Source organism: Elgaria multicarinata, chromosome 3, assembly GCF_023053635.1.
Source record: "Elgaria multicarinata webbii isolate HBS135686 ecotype San Diego chromosome 3, rElgMul1.1.pri, whole genome shotgun sequence".
NCBI lineage: Eukaryota > Metazoa > Chordata > Lepidosauria > Squamata > Anguidae > Elgaria > Elgaria multicarinata.
The window spans coordinates 146,190,524-146,210,612 of NC_086173.1; the positions used below are offsets into that span (position 1 = coordinate 146,190,524).

A 20,089-nucleotide genomic window follows, 5' to 3' on the forward strand; every position below is an offset into this window, starting at 1 on the left:
AGGTCATACTCTCTTCTGGGCATGCTTCAACCTAGACTTAGATAACATGTTTCAGCTTTAGCTAGCAGATTCCAAAGTTGATGCAATATAGGAAGTAGCATGTAAGATGCTCTGGATGATCAGGGCTTCCATATTTATCTTGGAAGTTACTATGGGATCAAGATGCATACACTGAGAAGGACCATGGTCAAAACCCTCAACTCACCCACTGAACCAAAACTTTGCATCAGATGATACAATGAAAGTTTCTGACCAGCCACCTTGGGATCCACTGAGGTTATCCAGGATTAGAAATCACAACTCTACTATCTGTAACAAGCCTGAGGAAAGGTAAGCATTAAAAATGCCCCCTGATTCTAGCAGAGCCCTGTGCAAATGACAGTTCAGAAGAGCAAGGAAGCGCTCCCAGACCTGAATCATATTGCCACCAACTTACTGGCTGATGTCTTCAATCCCTGCTAAAATTGGATGTGACGTGTCTCTGTCAAAAGAGCTCTCAATAAATGTGCCCATAAACAATAAAATCAACATCTTTGACAGGAACAAGTTTAGCTAGGTGTGTTTCAGACACACTTAGAAGAAAGCCTCTAGGCAAATTCTATGTGAGTCCATCACATGAGATAATACATTCAATAACTCATTGCCCTGCCTAAAAGAAGTAAATTCTGTTTTCACACTTTAGTGAGGCTAAATGTGCTGAGTTGGGCCTTCCAGGAAATCAGCCCAGCTGCAGACTCATGACTTTTGGTGCATAGCACAATATGATGGAAACTCCCTCTTCCACCCCAAGTCTTAGAGCATGTCTACACCAGCCCTATATGCCAGGATTGCCCCTGTGCATCCAAATGCCACACAGGGGATCCCGGGAGCAGGCAGGGACGATCCCTCCATTTTCCTGGGATAACCCTTAGGTGTAGAAAGGGCCTTAGACTCACAGCAACCAGGTACTGCTCTCTGTTCTGCTACCTTTATGGGAGAGAACTTCGGAAGCTGCCTCATACCGAGTCAGGCCACGGGTCCATCTAACCCAGTACTATTGACACTAACTAGCAGCAGCTCTCCAGAGTTTCAAGCAAAAGAGTTTTTCCTGCCCTATTTGAAGATGCAGGGAGTTGAACCTGGGACCTTGGGGCACACAAAGCTGAATCTACTTTTCCCCTCGTAGTATTTATTTATTTATTACATTTTTATACCGCCCAATAGCCAAAGCTCTAGGGGTGTAGTACTGGGGGTGACAGCTTTGAAAGGTTTGTAAACATTATGAGATGAAAAGCATTCACATTTATAAAATGTCAGGATAGATGGGAATAGGAAGCAGAACTGGCAAAACATAGAACACAGAGTCCCAACTATTCAGCAAATAGAAAACATCAGCAATTAATCATGGGCAGCCTAGCAACACAGGATATCAGTAGGGCTTCATCCTTTAACCTTGGACTTAGACCTAGTTACAGCTCCACACACAGAGTTCAACAGGCTCAGCAAGTCTATTAAAATAGTGTAGCTTTTCCCCAACCTGGTGTTCTCCAGAAGTTTTGGATTTCAATTCCCAGCCAACGTGCCCAATGGTCAGGAACAATGTGAGTTATAGTCTAAAACATCTGGAGAGCATCAGGCTGAAGAGGGCTGACATAGTGGCTCAGCCAAAGTTATGTCACTCTATGCAACAGCCAAACATTAAGAAGGTTCCCACAGAGGCTAGAAGGTGTGGGATACAAATATGTTTATAAACAAATACATTTTTACCACCTTCAAATCCTTTGGATGACAGAAAGCAGTGACAGAAGAGGGGCAAAAATCATACATGGTAGTTATTTTTTCCAGGAAATGCTTCTAGTAAAAACAAAAACTGTAGTCCACCATCTAATTCCTTATAGGTGTTTACTCAGACTCAAAGTGCTTTGGGGGCACTTATATTAGAGCAGGTACAGACATATGAGGCAGGGCTAAAAGGCCACAGATTTACAGCACACTGCTCACAAAATGTTGCACCCATGCAGCTCAGTATGCAGTATTGGATTACCAGGCAGGAAATATGCATGCACATGTCCACAGCCACCATCTAATACATGCATGACTATTTATACAGTCACTATGCGCCAAGTTCACTGTATGTACACAGCTACATGTAGAATTACCAGTAACAATCTAAAATCCATTCATTTTAAGCCACTTAAGAGGCCTCACCACTTTAAAGCTTACTTGCAGCGTTCCTTAAGTTTCCCCCTACATACAAGGTCAAGGATCTGGTGTTGAAAAAGTTCAACTTCTATGACCATCACCATTATCTTGCTGTTGCCACATGCATGGTGCCAGGATTTCTCCCTCAAGCTCTGTGGAGCAATGGCATACTTCTGTCATGCGCAGATTATGAAGTCCAGCTTGGGATACATTCCCCGTGCCATGATATAAAGAAGTCGAGCTAAAGAACACCCTCCTGCTGCTACTATGTTCTGCCTTTACCTCTCCTCTGTCCCATTCTCCAATCAACAGCGTAGATCCAGTGTTATGAACTTGCCTTCCGTGTTTCTGGCAGGTTTAATCGCTTGAAAAATCTTTCTGTCAGTATCCAATTTCCAGCTGCGGGAATGCGGTAAGGTGCCGGCACTACGTCTGATTCGTTTGGGAGTACAAACGGAGAAAACGGCGAGGCACGCTGCCCTGACAAAGTTTGATGCCTGAGTAGAGATTTCACTTCCCCTAAGGAAATCATGAAACATGGCCCCTCCCTTGAAGGAGGAAAGAGGGCAGGGTTAAGAGGTTGCCACAGGGCGGCCCTCTCTATCAGGAAGTCAGGGCTCCTCTCCCCTCCAACCTGAAATGGGAAGGCTTAACCCTCACACATCCAGAGACATGTGAAAGCAGGGACAAACAGCAGGACGGACTGTTCAAGAGCTAGCAAAAGTTCAGAGAGACTGAAGATGTCAGGATAGGATTTTCAGGCTTGCATCCTGCAGTGTTTTCAGTACAGCCATTCCGAACCTGAAGCTGCTACACCAATATGGAAAAAGGTGAGGGCCAGGGCCAGATTCTGACCTTAATTACTGGCATTACCCCAGTCACAGAGATTCCACTGAACTAACAAAGCACGGATCAGTTTCTGGTCTCTGCTACAAAAGCAGACGCCAAGCTCCCTGTCAAGCTGAATTTATACCAACTTGACAGCCCAAATGTAGCTTTCATGCAAACATGGAGTGGGTGGGGTAGATTAGAGTTGGATGCAAGTATCAGTGAAGGAGCACACTCCAAGAGTAAAGGGTGGGTTATTAAAATGCTGGGAATCGGCTCTGGAAGAGAGAACAGCTTTCCTGGAGATGATTAGCCAACAAAGTAAGCAAGGACTGCGATGAGCTAATTTCTGCTGCCACGTTTCCCACAGAAGAGTGTTAACCATTAACTGTTCTCTTCCCAGCCAGCTGTTTGCTTGTCTCTGCTGTGGAGGTTAGAAGCAGAGCCGGCTTAAAGGTAAACAGGATACAGAAGAGGGAGGGCAGAACTGTGTGAAAGTAGTGAGAAAAAAACATGAGGCCTCCTGTGCATTAGAGGTACAGATACACAATCCTGTCATGGGCTGGGAATTAAGGTGGAATGAGGAAGTGGTTGCATGATCCCAGGCTGCTCACAGGTCCCAATGGGACAGGAAGGGAAGAAGCAAAGCGTCACCTGTGGCTGGTTGCATACTTTCCCCTCCAACACCAACACAATGAAGCTGTGAGAGGAGGGAAGAGACTGCTGAGGAGGAAGGAAACAGAGATACAATGGTATGTGTCTTGGAGCTCTGCGACAGATAGATTTACATGTAGCTTCTAGGTTTACTTTCAATCCTCCTCAAAGGGCGGGGTGGGGGTGGGGGTGGGGGTGGCAGAGGAGACAAGCAAAACAACATCCATCTGCTGCACTGGGAGCCAATGTAGTTAAGGTGGCAGGATTCAGGTTTACAAAGACAGAGGTTAAAATCCCTGCTCAGTCCCCTCAACACTCCCTCGCTTTCCGCGATTTTACAATGCTGTTTTGGGGACAAATCAGACAATAGTGCACTTAGAAACACTACCCATAACAACAATAAAAGCATTTATTATATTATTTGAATCACATTTGCTTCAGAAGATCAAAGCTGCCATTGAACAAAGGGCAAGCCAGACACAAAATTAGGTCCAGATCATCCAATTCCATCCCCACCACAGCTGCTTGCTCACTAATCGGAAACAGAACTCTGTCCCAGGCGGCCTGATCCTCTGCATTATTAGGCAAAGGGGAGGAAAAGGAATGGAATGGACCAAAGAACCAAAAGCCACCTTCCAGAGATGAATTTCTAGTCAACAATTCAGAAACATGGAATAAGCTAAATGACGGGGTTCAAATCATGGTATTACAGGGTTTCAGGGTGTCTCCCATGCAGACACAAACCAGACCCTGACCCACTTAGCTTTAGCATGGGCCTTCTGACTATGGAAACAACACATATTCCCACAATCCAGGGCTAGAGCAGCCAGTGTTGGGCAACTAAGATCTGTTCACTCTCAAGATAATGCGAATACAGTCTAGCAATTGCAGCAGAAAGGCCAAAAGATGGGATGAGGAATGGAAAGGTCACCAGACACCATAGCTGCTATTTGATCCTGGAGATGACAAATATTTTCTCATCTCTGTGCAGGGCTAGTTCTTAAGTCTTTCTGAGAGAGAGAGAGAGAGAGAGAGAGAGAGAGAGAGAGAGAGAGAGAGAGAGAGAATCATAGAATAGCAGAGTTGGAAGGGGCCTCCAAGGCCATCGAGTCCAACCCCCTGCTCAATGCAGGAATCCACCCTAAAGCATCCCTGAGAGAGACAGACAGATAGACAGAGACCGACCGGCAAGCAGCAGACTGAGAGCTCAAAAGAGCTTTCCAGTTGGCCTCCAAGACAGAACCCTCCTCGTTACGCAACTCAGTCACTTTCTTCCACGAGAGCTCAAGACGCTGCTAAAGTGCTCTTCAACTGCCCCCACCTCCTTTCCAGGTCTCCCTGCATGAGCAGCAAGAGAGGCTTTGGCAGCATTTTTATTCACCTCAGCTGCTCACTCTCCTTTGCCTGTTTTTTGGCTCATGCAGAGGAATGTGCAGCTGCGATGCATCGTAAGGGAAGAGCTCTTCCAAAGTCTATGTTGCACACAGGGGGAGAGAGCGTTAAAGAGCCATTGACCCAAACCTTGGCTTGTACTGGAGTGAGTTAGCAGGAAGAGTCAAAACCATTTGCCAATCAACCCTCACTCAATCCAAAATATGGTGCTTGTTAAGAAGCTAAACGCCAACTAGGGCCCTGAATATTTCAAGTAGGCCCTCCTCCGAGTGCCTACTCCAAGGGAAGCTCAGAGAACAGCAACAAGGGAGAGGGCCTTTTCTGTGGTGGCCCCCCAATTATGGAATGATCTCCCCTATGAGGCCTGCCTGGCGCCAACATTGTTATCTTTTCGGTGCCAGGTCAAGACTTTCCTTTTCTCTCAGGCATTCAACAGCATATGCTGAGTTTCAACTGACTCCAATAGCTTGGCCTGGCTGAGTGTTTAAAATTTGTTTTAAATGTTAACTGGTTTTTTGTGTTTTTATGTTTTTAAATTTTGTATATTGATTTTTAATGTTCAGCCTTTTTAACCCAATCTTTTTAACCTTTGTAAACTGCCCAGAGAGCTTCGGCTATGGGGCAGTATATAGAAGTAATAAACAATAAACAAATAAATAATACTTCAACCCAACCGCCCCCGCCCCCAAGTACTTTGGTCAGGGCTCCTTTATTCTAACCACAGTTCTAGAAGGCAAGGCTCTCTGATCTTCAAACTGAAGGCACTTTTAACCGGTTAGGAGCACTTCAAGTTCACACCTATGAGCTGGCTCCTCATTCAGATGAACCCCAATTTTAAAACTTTGAGATCCTAGTGCCTCTGAACTACAGAGATAGATGTCAAAAGGAGATCTTTCTGACATTGCATACCCCAGCCTGATGATGTAGGAGGATAAAGATGACCTCAGCTTGCCTCTCAGTTTCACTTGGTCAAACACAAATCAACCCTTCATGAGAATAATCTTCTGGACAGGATGAACACTCTCAGGAAACCAACTTGCCAGCTCATACACAGTTAAACAGGCAGCAGTGAAGTCAATCTTGCTCACAGGTGTACAAAAACATGCCTTCCCTTGAGATGCCAGGATTGGGATGTTCTTGTCCAGCTGGTTCCCTCACAACGACGAACTCCCTCCCCCGGTGCCTGTCAGCAGCCAGATCCGGCAGATCTAAATACATTATAGATTCCACCAAGTGCCAACACAGAGTCTGGAATCTTTTCCATCTAAAGAAGAATGTGGGAAAGCAGGGAGAGGTAAAGTAAGGGAGTTCAGAGATTAAGTTTCTAACATTTTGCAATGTGGCTTGGCTTGCTTGATGAGTGGAATCAAACAATCTAAGATGTTCTAATCCAAAAAAGGAGCAGTACCCAAGTTGGAAATGTGGAGTTTAGCATCAAGCATGAGTAAGACTGGTGCTATCAGGGCTAAGGAATGCAAGCCGTGGAAAGCCATGGAAAGGGAAAGGAAACTGTGTATTCACTCGGAATTGCTCTGTTTTGGACTTTTCTACTGCTCACTTTCCGTTGTCAGATCATCACCTAGTTTCTTTCAATATTACTCATAATCCTCCTCCTTCACGTCCCGCTTCTCGCTCTTGTCGTGACTTGCAATCTATCAATTATGAGGCTTTTTCTCAGTCTCTAGCCTCCTCTCTTCCTTCTGTCTTTTCGGCTGTCTCCTTGGACTCAGCTGTCTCCTTCTTTAATTCTTCCTTATCTTCAACTCTTGATAATCTTGCTCCATCTACAACTCAGATAGTTCGCTCTTCTCAACCCCAACCATGGCTCACCTCTTTCCTCCGCTACCTTCGCTCTTGTTCCCGGGCAGCTGAACGCCTTTGGCGTAGGACCAGGGACTGGGCGGACTTTGTCCATTACAAATTTGTACTCTCCTCTTTCTCTTCTGCCATTTCATTGGCCAAACAGCAGTATTACTCAACGTTGATCCAGTCAAATGCTAGGCATCCTCAGCGGCTCTTTGCGTCCTTCAATTCTCTTCTGAAGCCTAATCCGCCATCTCTCTGTCTGCTAATAACTTTGCCTCTTTTTTCAATGCTAAAATCCAAACTATTCGCTCTGATCTGGCCAGCTCTGCTCCTCTTCCAGTTCCTGTTCCTCATCTGTCAGTTCCTCCTGCAAATTTCTCTGTGTTTCCTTCAGTCTCAGCGGATGAACTGTCTACAATACTGCGCTCTTCAAAGCCTTCCACTTGTTCTCGTGATCCGATTCCTTCTCGCGTCTTTATTAATCTTATCCCTGCTATCCTACCTTCCTTGCTTCATATTATTAATTTTTCTCTGTCCTCTGGTTCATTTCCTTCTGCTTTTAAACACGCTACAGTCTCTCCTATTCTCAAGAAACCTACTCTTGATAGGCTATCTCTGTCTAACTACCGACCTGTCTCTTTGTTGCCGTTTGTTTCAAAGATCCTGGAGCGTGTGGTCTACTCTCGTTGTCTTGATTTTCTTTCTAGTAACTGTGCTCTGGATCCTTTTCAATCTGGATTCCGTCCTTTGCATTCCACTGAAACAGCCCTTACTAAGATTACCAATGATCTTCTTACTGCCAAGTCTATTATTCCGTTCTTATTCTCCTTGATCTAACTGCAGCCTTTGACACGGTTGATCATGATCTTCTTTTAGATTCCCTTCATGACCTTGGATTTTGTGGCTCTGTCTATAACTGGTTTGCCTCCTATCTAGTGGGTCGCTCTTTCAGCGTGTTGGCTAATGGCAGCTCGTCTTCTTCTTTTCCCCTTTCAGTAGGGGTTCCCCAAGGCTCGGTGCTTGGTCCGTTGTTGTTTTCTTTATACATGTTGCCCTTGGGTAATCTTATTCAATCTCATGGCCTCCAATATCATCTGTATGCCGATGATACACAATTATATCTTTCATCTCCGGATCTTTCTCCTGATGTTCACGATCGTATCTCGGCATGTCTTTCAGATATCTCAGCTTGGTTGCTTCATCGTTGTTTGAAACTTAATATGGCAAAGACTGAATTGCTTGTTTTTCCTCCTAAACCTTCTCCTCATCTCTCATTCTCTCTTACTGTCAATGATGTTACACTTACTCCAGTCAAGGAAGCTCGTAGTCTTGGCTTTATATTTGATTCCTCGCTCTCCTTTATTCCTCATATTGAGACAGTAGCTAAATCCTGTCGTTTTTTCCTGTATAATATTGCCAAGATTCGATCATTTTTGTCTGTCTCTTCTGCCAAGACTCTTGTTCATGCATTGGTTATTTCTCGGTTGGACTACTGCAACCTTCTTCTCACTGGCCTTCCTTCTTCTCACATCAGTCTGTTGGTTTCTGTTCACCACTCTGCTGCTAAGATCATCTTTTTGGCTCGCCGCTCTGACCATGTAACTCCACTTCTGAAATCTCTTCATTGGCTTCCAATTCACTTCAGAATCCAATATAAACTTCTCCTGTTGACCTACAAAGCTTTTCACTGTCTAGCTCCTTCCTATCTCTCCTCTCTCATCTCACACTATTGCCCCGCTCGTGCTCTTCGCTCCTCTGATGCCATGTTTCTCGCCTGCCCAAGGGTCTCTACTTCCCTTGCTCGGCTTCGTCCATTTTCTTCTGCTGCCCCTTATGCCTGGAACGCTCTTCCAGAACATTTGAGAACTACAAGTTCAACCACAGCTTTTAAAGCTCAGCTAAAAACTTTTCTTTTTCCTAAAGCTTTTAAAACTTGCTTTTGTTCTGACTTTATACTGTTAGTTTTACCCTACCCTGTGCCTGTTTACCCTACCCTGTGCCTGTTTGCATTCTCTTCCCCTCCTTATTGTTTTATTATGATTTTATTAGAATGTAAGCCTATGCGGCAGGGTCTTGCTATTTACTTTTTTACTCTGTACAGCACCATGTACATTGATGGTGCTATAAAAATAAATAATAATAATAATAATAATAATAATAATAAGTGTAGGCAGGGATGCTTTGCCACTTGAAGACCCAAGGTTTTTAAGCTTACCTGCACAGCTTTAAAACTTCAAAGATATGGAGGCTTAAAAAACTGGCTCATGTGGAAAATATGCAAGTACAATTCTCAAACAGCCTGTGACAGGTTCTGGGCTGTCTGACCATTACATGAAATATACATACCCTTGGGCATATTTTGTCCCTTTAAGGAAATGCCAAGTCCAATCAAGCTGAAGGGTGAAAGGAGTGAGGTGAGAAACCTGAAGGCCATAAGATAAAAGCCTTTTCCCACTTTCTATACCTTCAGGTGCTGATCTTCATCTGCTAATAATACCTTTGTGATGTTTACATAGGGCAAATCGGTCATTTTCTATGCAAGCTGGGAGAGTGGGCATCCAAATGGTAGATGCAGTCCAATGTAAGCAAGTGTAAGGTGATGCATGATGGGGCCAAAAAACCCAACTCAAGTAGAACTTGATGGGACTTGAGCACACGGCAAGTGAACAAGAAAGATCTTGGGGTTGTAGTGGACCGCTTGATGAAAATGTCAACCCAGTGTGCAGTAGCTCTAAAGAAGGCCAATTCCATGTTAGGCATTATAAGAAAATGAATTGAGAATAAAACTGCCAGTATCATACCGCCCTTATACAAAGCTATGGTGCAACAACTCTTAGAATACTGTGTACAGTTCTGGTCACCACACCTAAAAAAAAGATATTACAGAGCTGGAAAAAGTGCAGAAAAGGGCAAGTAAAATGATTAAGGGGCTGGAGCATCTCTCCTATGAGGAAATGGCTTGGAAGGTTTAGCTTGGAAAAAAGGAAGTTAAGGGGAGACATGATAGAGGTGTACAAAATTATGCATAGTATGGAGAATGTGGATAGGGAGACATTTTTCTTCCTCTCTCAAAATACTAGAAGCTGGGGTCTTCCCATGAAGCTGATTGGTGGGAGATTCAGGGCAAATAAAAGGAAATACTTCTTCACCCAGCAAATAGTTAAATTATGGAATTCACTACCACAAGATGTAGTGATGGCCACCAAGGGGGGTGGATAAATTCCTGGAGAAGGCTATCAATGGACTAGTCCTGATGGTTATGTGCTACTTCCAGTATCCAAAGCAGTAAGCCTGTGTGCACCAGTTGCTGGGGAACATGGGTGGGATGGTGCTCTTGCACCATGTCCTGCTTTATTTGTTCCTGGCCGACAGCTGGTTGGTCACTGTGTGAACAAGCATGCAGGACTAGATGGACCCTCAGTCTGATCCAGCATCAGGGCACTTCTTATGTTCTTAAGTTAATGAACTGATACATGAATGACATCATGAATGACATCAAAAAAGTGAGGGAACATTTCAGCCTTCCAGGATACTCTGCTGCTGACTTGAAGAATCTTCATTCTCCAGCAATAAAAACAAACAAACAAACAAACAACGCCCCCTCCCCAATAAAATTGTAAGGGAGTATGTAATGGCTAAAGTACAATTCATCATCAGATTCAATTGTATGCAATTAGAATGAATGGTCCTCTCCCTCACGCAGATGTTACACTAGCATTTCTAGGAAGATTGTGAAGTTGCAAGTTTACTTCTATTGTGAGTAGTCACTGATCTGAGCATTGCATAGAAATGTCAGACTGTACCTCTTGCTTTTCACGGCTTTTTCATCCATTTAGAATTTTCTTCTCTGTATCCATATACACACATCAGCAAATAGAGAATAACGTTTCATGCATCTGATCAAGAGGGCTCTAGTTCATGAAAGCTTATGCCACAATAAATCTACTAGCCTTTAAGATTCTATAAGACTTTCTGTTATGTCTCTTGTATGTATTGCCAATTTTAAAGCTGCCCAAGATGATAACTCAAGGTTGGGAAAGCAAAGTGGGAGAAAAGAAGGCGGGCTCTCTCAAGAGGAGGGTGGAGTCACATCCTATACCTGAGAACAAGGGCCTAGCATATGAAATCCGAAGTGGCCTTGTAGCAAGTCAGATCACTGACCCATCAAGATCAAGATCATCTGCACTCACTGGCTCCATCTGGACAATACGCTAACCCACGGTTGTGAGACTAATCAACTCTACAGCGGGTTATTTTGGTCGGTTATTTTCAGTCGGTTATTTTGGAAAACAGTCAACCGTGTGGTGGTTTTTGCCCGACAGACAACACAATAACCAACTATTGACCACCCAACTGATGGTTGACTACTAAAACCACCACTGGTTAATGTGTGGTCCGGACTGAACCACTAACAGGATGTCTCTTGGGGCCTTACTCAGGAATATTTCCCAGTCCAATCTGGAGATGTCAGGGTTTGCACTTAGACCTTCTGTCCGCAGAACATGTGTTCTGCCACTCAGCTAAAGCCCCAGGAGGTCTTGCAACTATCATTCATGCTTTTGAAAACTTAATTATTGGCTTCTCTAACGTACTTTACATTAGATCCCCCTTGAACACTGTTTGGAAGCATTTGTTATTGCAAAAGTTCTGCTCTTATTGAGGGCTATTGAGAGCCTACCAGTCCAGTACTACCTGGCCCCAATTTAAGGTGGTGGCCATCCTAAAAGTTCCTTATATTTATTTATTTATTTATTACATTTTTTATACCGCCCAATAGCCGAAGCTCTCTGGGCAGTTCACAAAAATGCAGCTGAAGGAGCATCATCCATGATATATTCATTCACCCATAAAGATCTATAGGAGAGGCTCTCCCCAAATACTAACTGCTGATGAAATAAAGCCTTTCAGGGAAAGACAAGGGGCTGTGTAAGATGCCACACTCTAACTGCAGAATTTTCTTCCTCGGAATACTTACCAACACCCAACTTAAGAGAAGAGTTTATGACTTAGTTATGCCATATTTTCTGATGCAGGTATTGTGATATTCCATTTAATTTTATTGTATATTATATTGTGATTATTCTCTATGCATTTTGTTGGTTACCTTATCTTCCATTTTGGGAAGAAAGGCAACATAAATTATCTATAAATATAAAAATAATCGCATTCCAAAGGCAGAAATCCCTTCCATTATTCTGAGAGAATCTGATCTGTAGGGTGCTTTTACCACCCACTGTCCTACTTCTTAGCCTCACTTCCATCCTTTAAAAAGACTGGTGACAGATATTTTCTGTAGACATAACGGGCACTGTAACCAATCTGCCTTGCCTGCCACGCACTGACCTGGCTGATGGCAAGACAGAAGGGTACAGATAGGGCATATAAGGCTAAAAAGAGCTGGGAGGAGTAGTTCTGAAGCGTTTCTTTCCAATTTTGATTAACCATAACTTGCTGTGTCACCCAGGTCCAGCAAACTGTGATTATTCTTAACTACAGTTGGCTTCTTTGAAATTAAACACAGTTCAGAGTAACCACAGTTTGCCAGGTTTGGACAATACAGCAAGATGTGGCTATTCAAAAGCAGAAGCTTCCAAACTCCTCCAAAAGCTACATGAGGGAGTACAAAATCAGGGAGGCTAGGCACATTCAAAGTTATTGTTACATCTGAATGCAACAAATTATATTCTAATAAGGCATGTAAAGTGTCTGCTATCTTGCAACTCATGCTAGGTTTCTACTGTGGTTGCCCCAATGCTGAGCCAGCTTTCTGCTTCTGTTAAAGATCTGCATCTTTAACAGCATCAGACCACAGTATGATGGACAACTTTGATGGTACCAAGTAGGGGTGTGCACGGACCCCCCACTCCGCTTCACTTTCAGATCCGCCATTTTCGGATCGTGCCGCTCCGCTCCGCCCCCACTCCGCCTGTGCCCACTCCGCTCCGCTCGGAGCTCCAGATCCGAGCTCCGTTCCCCCCCACATAGGGGGGGTTACTGGGCCCTGCCTCCATCGCCGCCCATGCGGCGACGGCGGCAGAGCCCAGTAAGGGACAAAGGGAGAGGGGGACCTTACCTGCCTCCGTCCGCGGTCCGTCGCCGTCTTCAATTGAGCCCGCGGTTCCACCAGGAAGTCTGGGCCGCAAGCGGCCCAGACTTCCTGCTGGAACCACAGGCTCAATTGAAGACGCTGATGGACCGCGGACGGAGGCAGGTAAGGGAGAAGAGGGCGGGGGGGATTACCGGGCCCTGCCGCCGTCGCCACATGGGCGACAGCAGCAGGGCCCGGTAAACCCCACTTACCTTTCCGACGGAGCTCCAGATCGAGGCGAAGGATCCGCCTTCAACTCGATCCTCTTCGCCACGCTCCGCCGGCCCCCCAATCCTCTTCGCCTCCACCTTAAGGGCAGGCGAAGCCCCCCGCTCCGCTCCTGCTTCTACGGTCCGATTAGAAGCGGAGCACATCCCTAGTACCAAGAGGTACAGAAAAACTACTTCCAGTGCCAGAATTCTGTAGGCAATTTGCCTATTTCAGTTTCAAACAAATTACTTTCAATCTGCATACTTTTTTCTCAAACCTGAAAGCTGTCACATTATTGTGGACAAATGTTAAGCTGGGAAATGAGAATGCAAGTTTTCTCAATCCACAGAAGGGTTGTTCAAGTATCTTATGTTTTTTGTATACATGGGTAACTATTTTAAAACAAACATACTGTTGGAACAGGTGTCTGCCCGTGATGTATGAGTCACCAGGAAGGCTAGTAAAAATGACGAAGGCCTAGTAACTTTTCTGAATCTGCTTGCAAAGCTGAGTTGACCCACAGGCTTGTATAATGTCCATCTCTCTTAGGAGCATAAGTGATAAAAATAAATAAATATCACTTCACCTAACACTGAAAACAGCCACTTTGAAGTGGTGCAGAGCACTTACTAACAACACTGAGACTATCGGTCAGACATTATCTTGTCTGCTTAAAGCTGCAACATGGTTTACAATTAGGGTATTGGTCTTTTTTTCTTTTCTTAAAGTAACACACAATGGAATAGGTTCAAGCATACAGCCTCAACCTTCAGTGCTATCCTATAAGAAGGTTGTATTTCATTTTGAGTTTCACTTGCAGACTACTTTTACTTTTCTGTACTTTGTTCCATCTACACCTTTGTTCTCTCTTCTAAAAACACCAAACCTAGGGAATGTTTGAAGATGAACAAAAGCATCCACAAAGGACACTCATCAAAAAGAGGTAGGAACATCACACCTGACTCAGGGAGAGAACTGGCAGGACAGCATAAAGGTTTGCGGCAGCCTGCTACTGTGCCAGGAGAGAAAGAAAACGTACACGGAAGATCAAACTGTAAATATAGGGCAGGACTGTTAGCACACCAGTCTTTTTTTTTTAAGGCAGGAATAAAGCTGCTCAATATGTTGAGTGGTTTAAAGACTGTGGAGTCTAAAAAGATAATTTTGGCACTGTATTCAACTTGGGATTCCGAAACTTTATGAAGCCACTGAAATTGCTTTTCTAACCCTCACACCAAAATGAAAAAAAAACACATAAGCATTCTTTGTGCTTTTATTCTCTTTTTTAAAAAAAGAAATCTGGATTTTACTCAGTTCTGTTACGCTGAGAGATAAAGATGCTATTTAGAAACCACATTCTAAGGCAGGGATGTTGAACCCTTTGAAGAAGCTCTCGGGGGCCACATGCCAATGTTGGGCTGGGTTGAAAGCAAAAGGGATACAGCCAAAATACCAAAACATTAGCAACACATTTAGCTTAAAGCTCTTAATTCCAATAACTAGGCCTTAGGAGAGGCATTTCAAACTTTTAGAAAGCCAGGAAACCACTGAGTGATTGGTAGTTGGGGGTGGGGAAGAGGGAAGGCCACATTTTGGCTCCCGGGCCTGAGGTTTTGCACCCATGTTCTAAGGGTTTCCTACTCTGTATTTTAATTTGCATTTAAAAGATGCTTCTGTGCAGCTTAACAGGGGACATCAACATATGACCTACAGGCCACATCCAACCAGCCTCAACCTGTGCAACTGCCATGTGGCAACTCATCCATAGACAAGCCATTCTGTGAGAACCATTTCAAGGGAGATCCTTCCCAGCCACATACATCCTTGCCAGGCTCTAAGGCAGGTAAATTATAACAAGAACATAAATGGTGGTTATCTGCAAGAGCAGATATTTAAAACACTTTACAACAATACCCCCTGCTTTATCTAAAATAGACTAATAGCATGATCTTATGATCTGCTATGCAAAGGAAATCATTAATTAGCTCAGGTGTAAGAGTTCTACTGTAATATCATGTGTTGCGATGATGCATCAGTAGCTCATGATAGCACAACTGCTCATGTCAGATATGGTTAGAGGTAGAAGCCTGACTGAAACAGATCAGTGGTAACACTAAGCATTATCCTTCCTCCAGTTCAAACGGTGACTGAAAAACTGGCATTCTTTCTGATTGTATCCAGGCTGCAGGAGACAGAGAAGGGGAGCTCTGCTGAGGAGACACCTGCTCAGCCATCCCTCCTGCTCCCCTCCAGCAATGGTCACCTGGCAGCAGCCATTCCACCAGGCTGCAGGAGACAGAGAAAGGGAGCTCTGCTGAGGAGTCACCTGCTCAGCCATCCCTCCTGCTCCCTTCCAGCAACAGTCACCTGGCAGCAGCCATTCAATTCCCCCCCCCCCGATCAAATTGAGCTAATTAACTGTTAATTTCCCCTGTTAATTGTGTATTGTTGTTAATTTGCTATTGTGAAGTTATTGTAGATGTATAATGTATAATGGAAAGGAGGTGACAATTCAAGTTGTGCAGGGCAGAGGGAGATATGGTGATGGCAGGGCGAAATGCCATTACAGGGGAAGGAGAGATAGATATTTAACACCCATCTTTCCTTCCGGTCGCCCTGCCACCCTGGGGAACTTGGAGAACGAACCAAGCCACCCACGGACCCTCTCCTTGCTCCTTTGCAATGCCAGGTCGGTTAAAAACAAGACAAATATAATTTATGATCTCCTCACAGATGATGAGGCCGACCTGGCATGTTTCACAGAGACCTGGCTGGGAGATGACAGTGGCCCAACATGGGCCCAGGCCCTCCCAGCTGGGTACTGTGTTATCGAGCAGGTGAGGAAAAGTGGGCGGGGGGCGGAATAGCTGTGGTCTATAAGGATAATCTCAACCTGATCAGACTTCCTGTCTGGGAATTGAATCACATCGAGTGTGTGTACCTGAGTCTAAAGACCAGGGATAGCCTGGGGATTCTGTTAGTGTACCGGCCACCCCGCTGCCTATCAGACTCCCTGGCCGAGCTCACGGAACTGGTGTTGGAGTTGGTGTTGGAGTCGCCCAGGCTTTTGGTCCTGGACGACTTCAACATCCCTTTCGGGAGTGGTTTGTCAGGTGCAGCTCAGGAGTTCATGGCATCCATGACAAACATGGGCCTATCCCAATTGGTCTCTGGACCCACACATTCAGCAGGTCACACCCTCGATGCTGTTTTCAGTTCCAAACAGACAGATCTGTGGGCGGAGGTGATAAATACCTCTGCGTTGTCATGGACAGACCATTTTCTGGTCAGGGTTAATATCATGGCTACCATCCGCCCCTGCAGGGGTGGCGGACCTATTAAGATGGTCCGCCCTTGAAGGCTGATGGATCCTCTTAGATTCCAGAAAGCCTTAGAGGGTGCTATGGCTGGTATTGTCGACGATCCTGTTGAAGCCCTGGTCAATAGATGGAATCAAGACCTAACTAGGGCTATCGACACGATTGCCCCCAAACGTCCTCTCCGACCTGCTTCCAATCGGGCACCTTGGTACACAGAAGATCTCAGGAAGTTGAAGCGGGAAGGTCGACGACTGGAGTGCCGATGGAGGAAAACTCGTCTCATATCCGACAAGGCACGTCATAGAGAACATCTTCGTTCCTATAGGGTGGCAATACGTGCAGCGAAGAAAGCTTTCTTCTCTGACCGCATTGCGTCTGCGAATTCACGTCCAGCAGAACCGTTTAGGGTGGTGAGGGGTCTAACTCAGGCACCTCCTCTCCTGAACCCAGTTTTAGAGCCTTCGGTAGTTCGCTGTGATGCATTTAATGATCATTTCACAGATAAAATCTCTCGGAGAAGAGCCAATTTAGATGCCGTCGTTATAACAGAAGCTGAAGCTGAAGTGTCCAGCAACTCCATGAGTAGGATTACACTGGATCAGTTTCAGTTGGTGAGTACTGATGATGTGGACAAGCTGCTTGGATGAGTAAGGAAGACAACTTGTCCTCTTGATCCCTGTCCTTCTTGGCTGGTCGCCCAGGGAGGAGATGCAGTTAGACTACAACTACAACATATTGTTAATGCATCTCTCAGGGAGGGGAGTTTTCCACCATGTTAAAAAGAAGCAGTGGTACGGCCGCTTCTCAAAAAGCCCTCCCTGGATCCCCTGGACCTTAATAATTATAGACCAGTATCAAATCTTCCATTTTTGGGCAAGGTGATTGAGAGGGCAGTTGCCTTCCAACTCCAAGCAGTCTTGGATGATACAGATCTTCTAGACCCATTTCAAACTGGCTTTAGGGCAGGATACGGAGTTGAGACAGCTATGGTCGCCTTAGTGGATGATCTCCACATGAGCACTGACAGGGGAAGTGTGTCCCTGCTGGTACTTTTGGACCTTTCAGCAGCTTTCGATACCATCGACCATGGTATCCTTCTGGAATGCCTGAGGGGTTTGGGAATCCGGGGCACTGTGCTCCAGTGGTTCCAGTCCTACCTCTCAGGTAGATTCCAGATGGTGATGCTTGGGGATAGTTGCTCCTCAAAAAAGGAGCTGTTGTATGGCGTACCACAAGGTGCCATCCTATCCCCAATGCTGTTTAACATCTACATGAAACCGCTGGGAGAGATCATCCGGAGGCATGGGGCGGGGTGCTATCAGTATGCTGATGACACCCAAATATATTTCTCTATGCCTTCAATAACAGCATCAGCTAAGGATAGTGTGTCTCCTCTGAATGAATGCTTGGAGGCAGTAATGGGCTGGATGAGAAAAAACAAGCTGTTGTTTTTATACTGTTTTTATGTGTGTGTGTGTTTGTGTGTTTTTAAATTGTATACTTTTAATGTTTACTATTTTAAAATGTTGTAAACCGCCCAGAGAGCTTCGGCTGTGGGGCGGTATATAAATGTAATTAAATAAATAAATAAATAAATCCAGACAAAACAGAGGTGCTTGCTGTCAAGGGCTCTGACCTAGGTTTGGAGGTGTGTCAGCCAGTTCTGGATGGGGCTACACTCCCCCTGAAAGACTGTGTTCGCAGTTTGGGGGTGCTCCTGGATCCGTCGCTCCAAATGACAACCCAGATAGATGCGACGGCCAGAAGTGCCTACTATCAGCTTCGGCTGATACGCCAGCTGCACCCTTTCTTAGAGTCAGAAGACCTAAAGACAGTAGTGCACGCGCCGGTAACCTCAAGGCTTGACTTCTGCAATGCGCTCTACATAGGGCTACCATTGTACCTAGTTCGGAAACTTCAACTAGTTCAAAATATGGCAGCCAGGTTGGTCACCGGTACACCTAGGGGTGACCGCATTACACCAACATTAAAATCACTCCACTGGCTGCCAATTAGTTTCCGGGCAAAGTACAAAGTGTTGGTCATCACCTTTAAAGCCCTAAATGGGTTGGGTCCAGGTTACCTGCGGGATCGCCTTCTCCCATATAGTCCGCCCCGCACACTCAGGTCCTCTGGGGTGAACTTACTTCAGTCAGCTAAAACTAGGCTGACATCAGTTTCCCAGAGGACCTTTTCTTCTGTCGCCCCCAGATTGTGGAATGGGCTGCCGGAGGAGATTCGTAAAATTAACACTATGTGTGATTTTAAGGCAGCTTTAAAGACTAGCCTTTTCCGGCAGGCCTATCCAGATCAATGTTAAATCATGATTTTTTAAGATGTATTGATTCCTGTTCTAATGTTGTTCCCCGCCTCGATCCAAAGGGAGAGGTGGTTAAGAAATAAATTTATTATTATTATCATTATTATTATCCAAATACTGTTAATATCCTATATAAAGAAGATGGCAAGAGTGCCATTCATTTTTTTTAAATCACATTATGGTGTCATCTGATAACAGTGGCAGAAGTAAGGTCTCCATACTGCCTAGCAAGATTACACATGTTCCCACACTTTCTTTATGATCTGCCACCACCTGCCCTACAACTCTTTCTCCAGAGTGCCAGCCCACTCTCTCTATTAAGCTATATGCCCTGGCTTCAGAAACAAGAACAGGGGACTCAAGAACAACCCCCAAACACACAAGTGGTTAGAATGGTAGAGGTCTAGCACTGCAAACTAGACAGAATTTTACTCACTTGGCCAAGTGCCAATACAAAGGGATACAAAGCCAGAAAGTTACAGCTGAGCAATTTGTGTTATTACCATGCCCTTATGTAATGTTATATGCATGCACTCAGACATCATATAGGGGCAATAGCTGCACTTGTAGTGTGGTACACTTGCTTACACAGCGAAAACACTGTGCTGCAATTGCAAATGATTTACATTGTGCTGCTACATAGAATCATAGAGTTGAAAGGGGCCTATAAGGCTATTGAGTCCAACCCCCTGCTCAATGCAGGAATCCACCTTAAAGCATACCTGACAGATGGTTGTCCAGCTGCCTCTTGAAGGCATACAATTCTGCCTCTTAAGAGCGAACCAGGGAAACAGCTAGTACCATCTTGCATGGTGTACATGGAGAACCCACTTGAATGTATGCTTGTCTCCCAGATGAATCTGGGCAAATCAGCAAGAGCAGCATCCAGGCCAAACCTATCCCCATCAGCTGAACAGCCATCTCCCCCTACCCCCAGGCCAGTGATGCATTTTTCCAGGGAACTGTGAATTAGAAAAAAAAAATCCAGTGCAAATTAGGTTAATTTGCATTGTGTCATTTGCATTGGAAAATTTTCTGATGTGGGCAACTTCTGACCCTCCAGATGTTTCAGCCTACAACTTCCATCAGCCCTTAGCTGGGTAGCCAATGGTGAGGGATGAAAGGAGTTGTACACTAAAGTATCTGGAAATCCAAAAGTTGCCCCCTCCTGCTCTAAAGAGTTCTAATTTAGCATGTCTCTTTCACTTGTATTTAGTAAACAAAGCATTAAAAATTAGCCCATGTTAATTCTGTGTCCCAGTACACCCCACATTTTTGACCTGAAATATT

General features: G+C 44.9%; 1 protein-coding gene across 6 annotated transcripts in view; it reads right to left on the reverse strand.

The window, feature by feature from the left end:
* The window catches only part of MGAT1 (alpha-1,3-mannosyl-glycoprotein 2-beta-N-acetylglucosaminyltransferase), a 45,682-nt gene that overhangs the window by 17,412 nt on the left and 8,181 nt on the right, over positions 1–20,089 (reverse strand). The window contains exon 1 of one of the 6 annotated variants that reach the window (XM_063122217.1): positions 2,464–2,709. The exons of 4 other annotated variants lie outside the window; for them this stretch is intronic. The gene's annotated coding sequence lies outside the window, so the exon portion shown is untranslated. Of the gene's footprint in view, positions 1–2,202; positions 2,219–2,463; positions 2,710–20,089 lie in introns of those variants that run through there. One more of the 6 variants, XM_063122218.1, reaches the window with a different exon arrangement.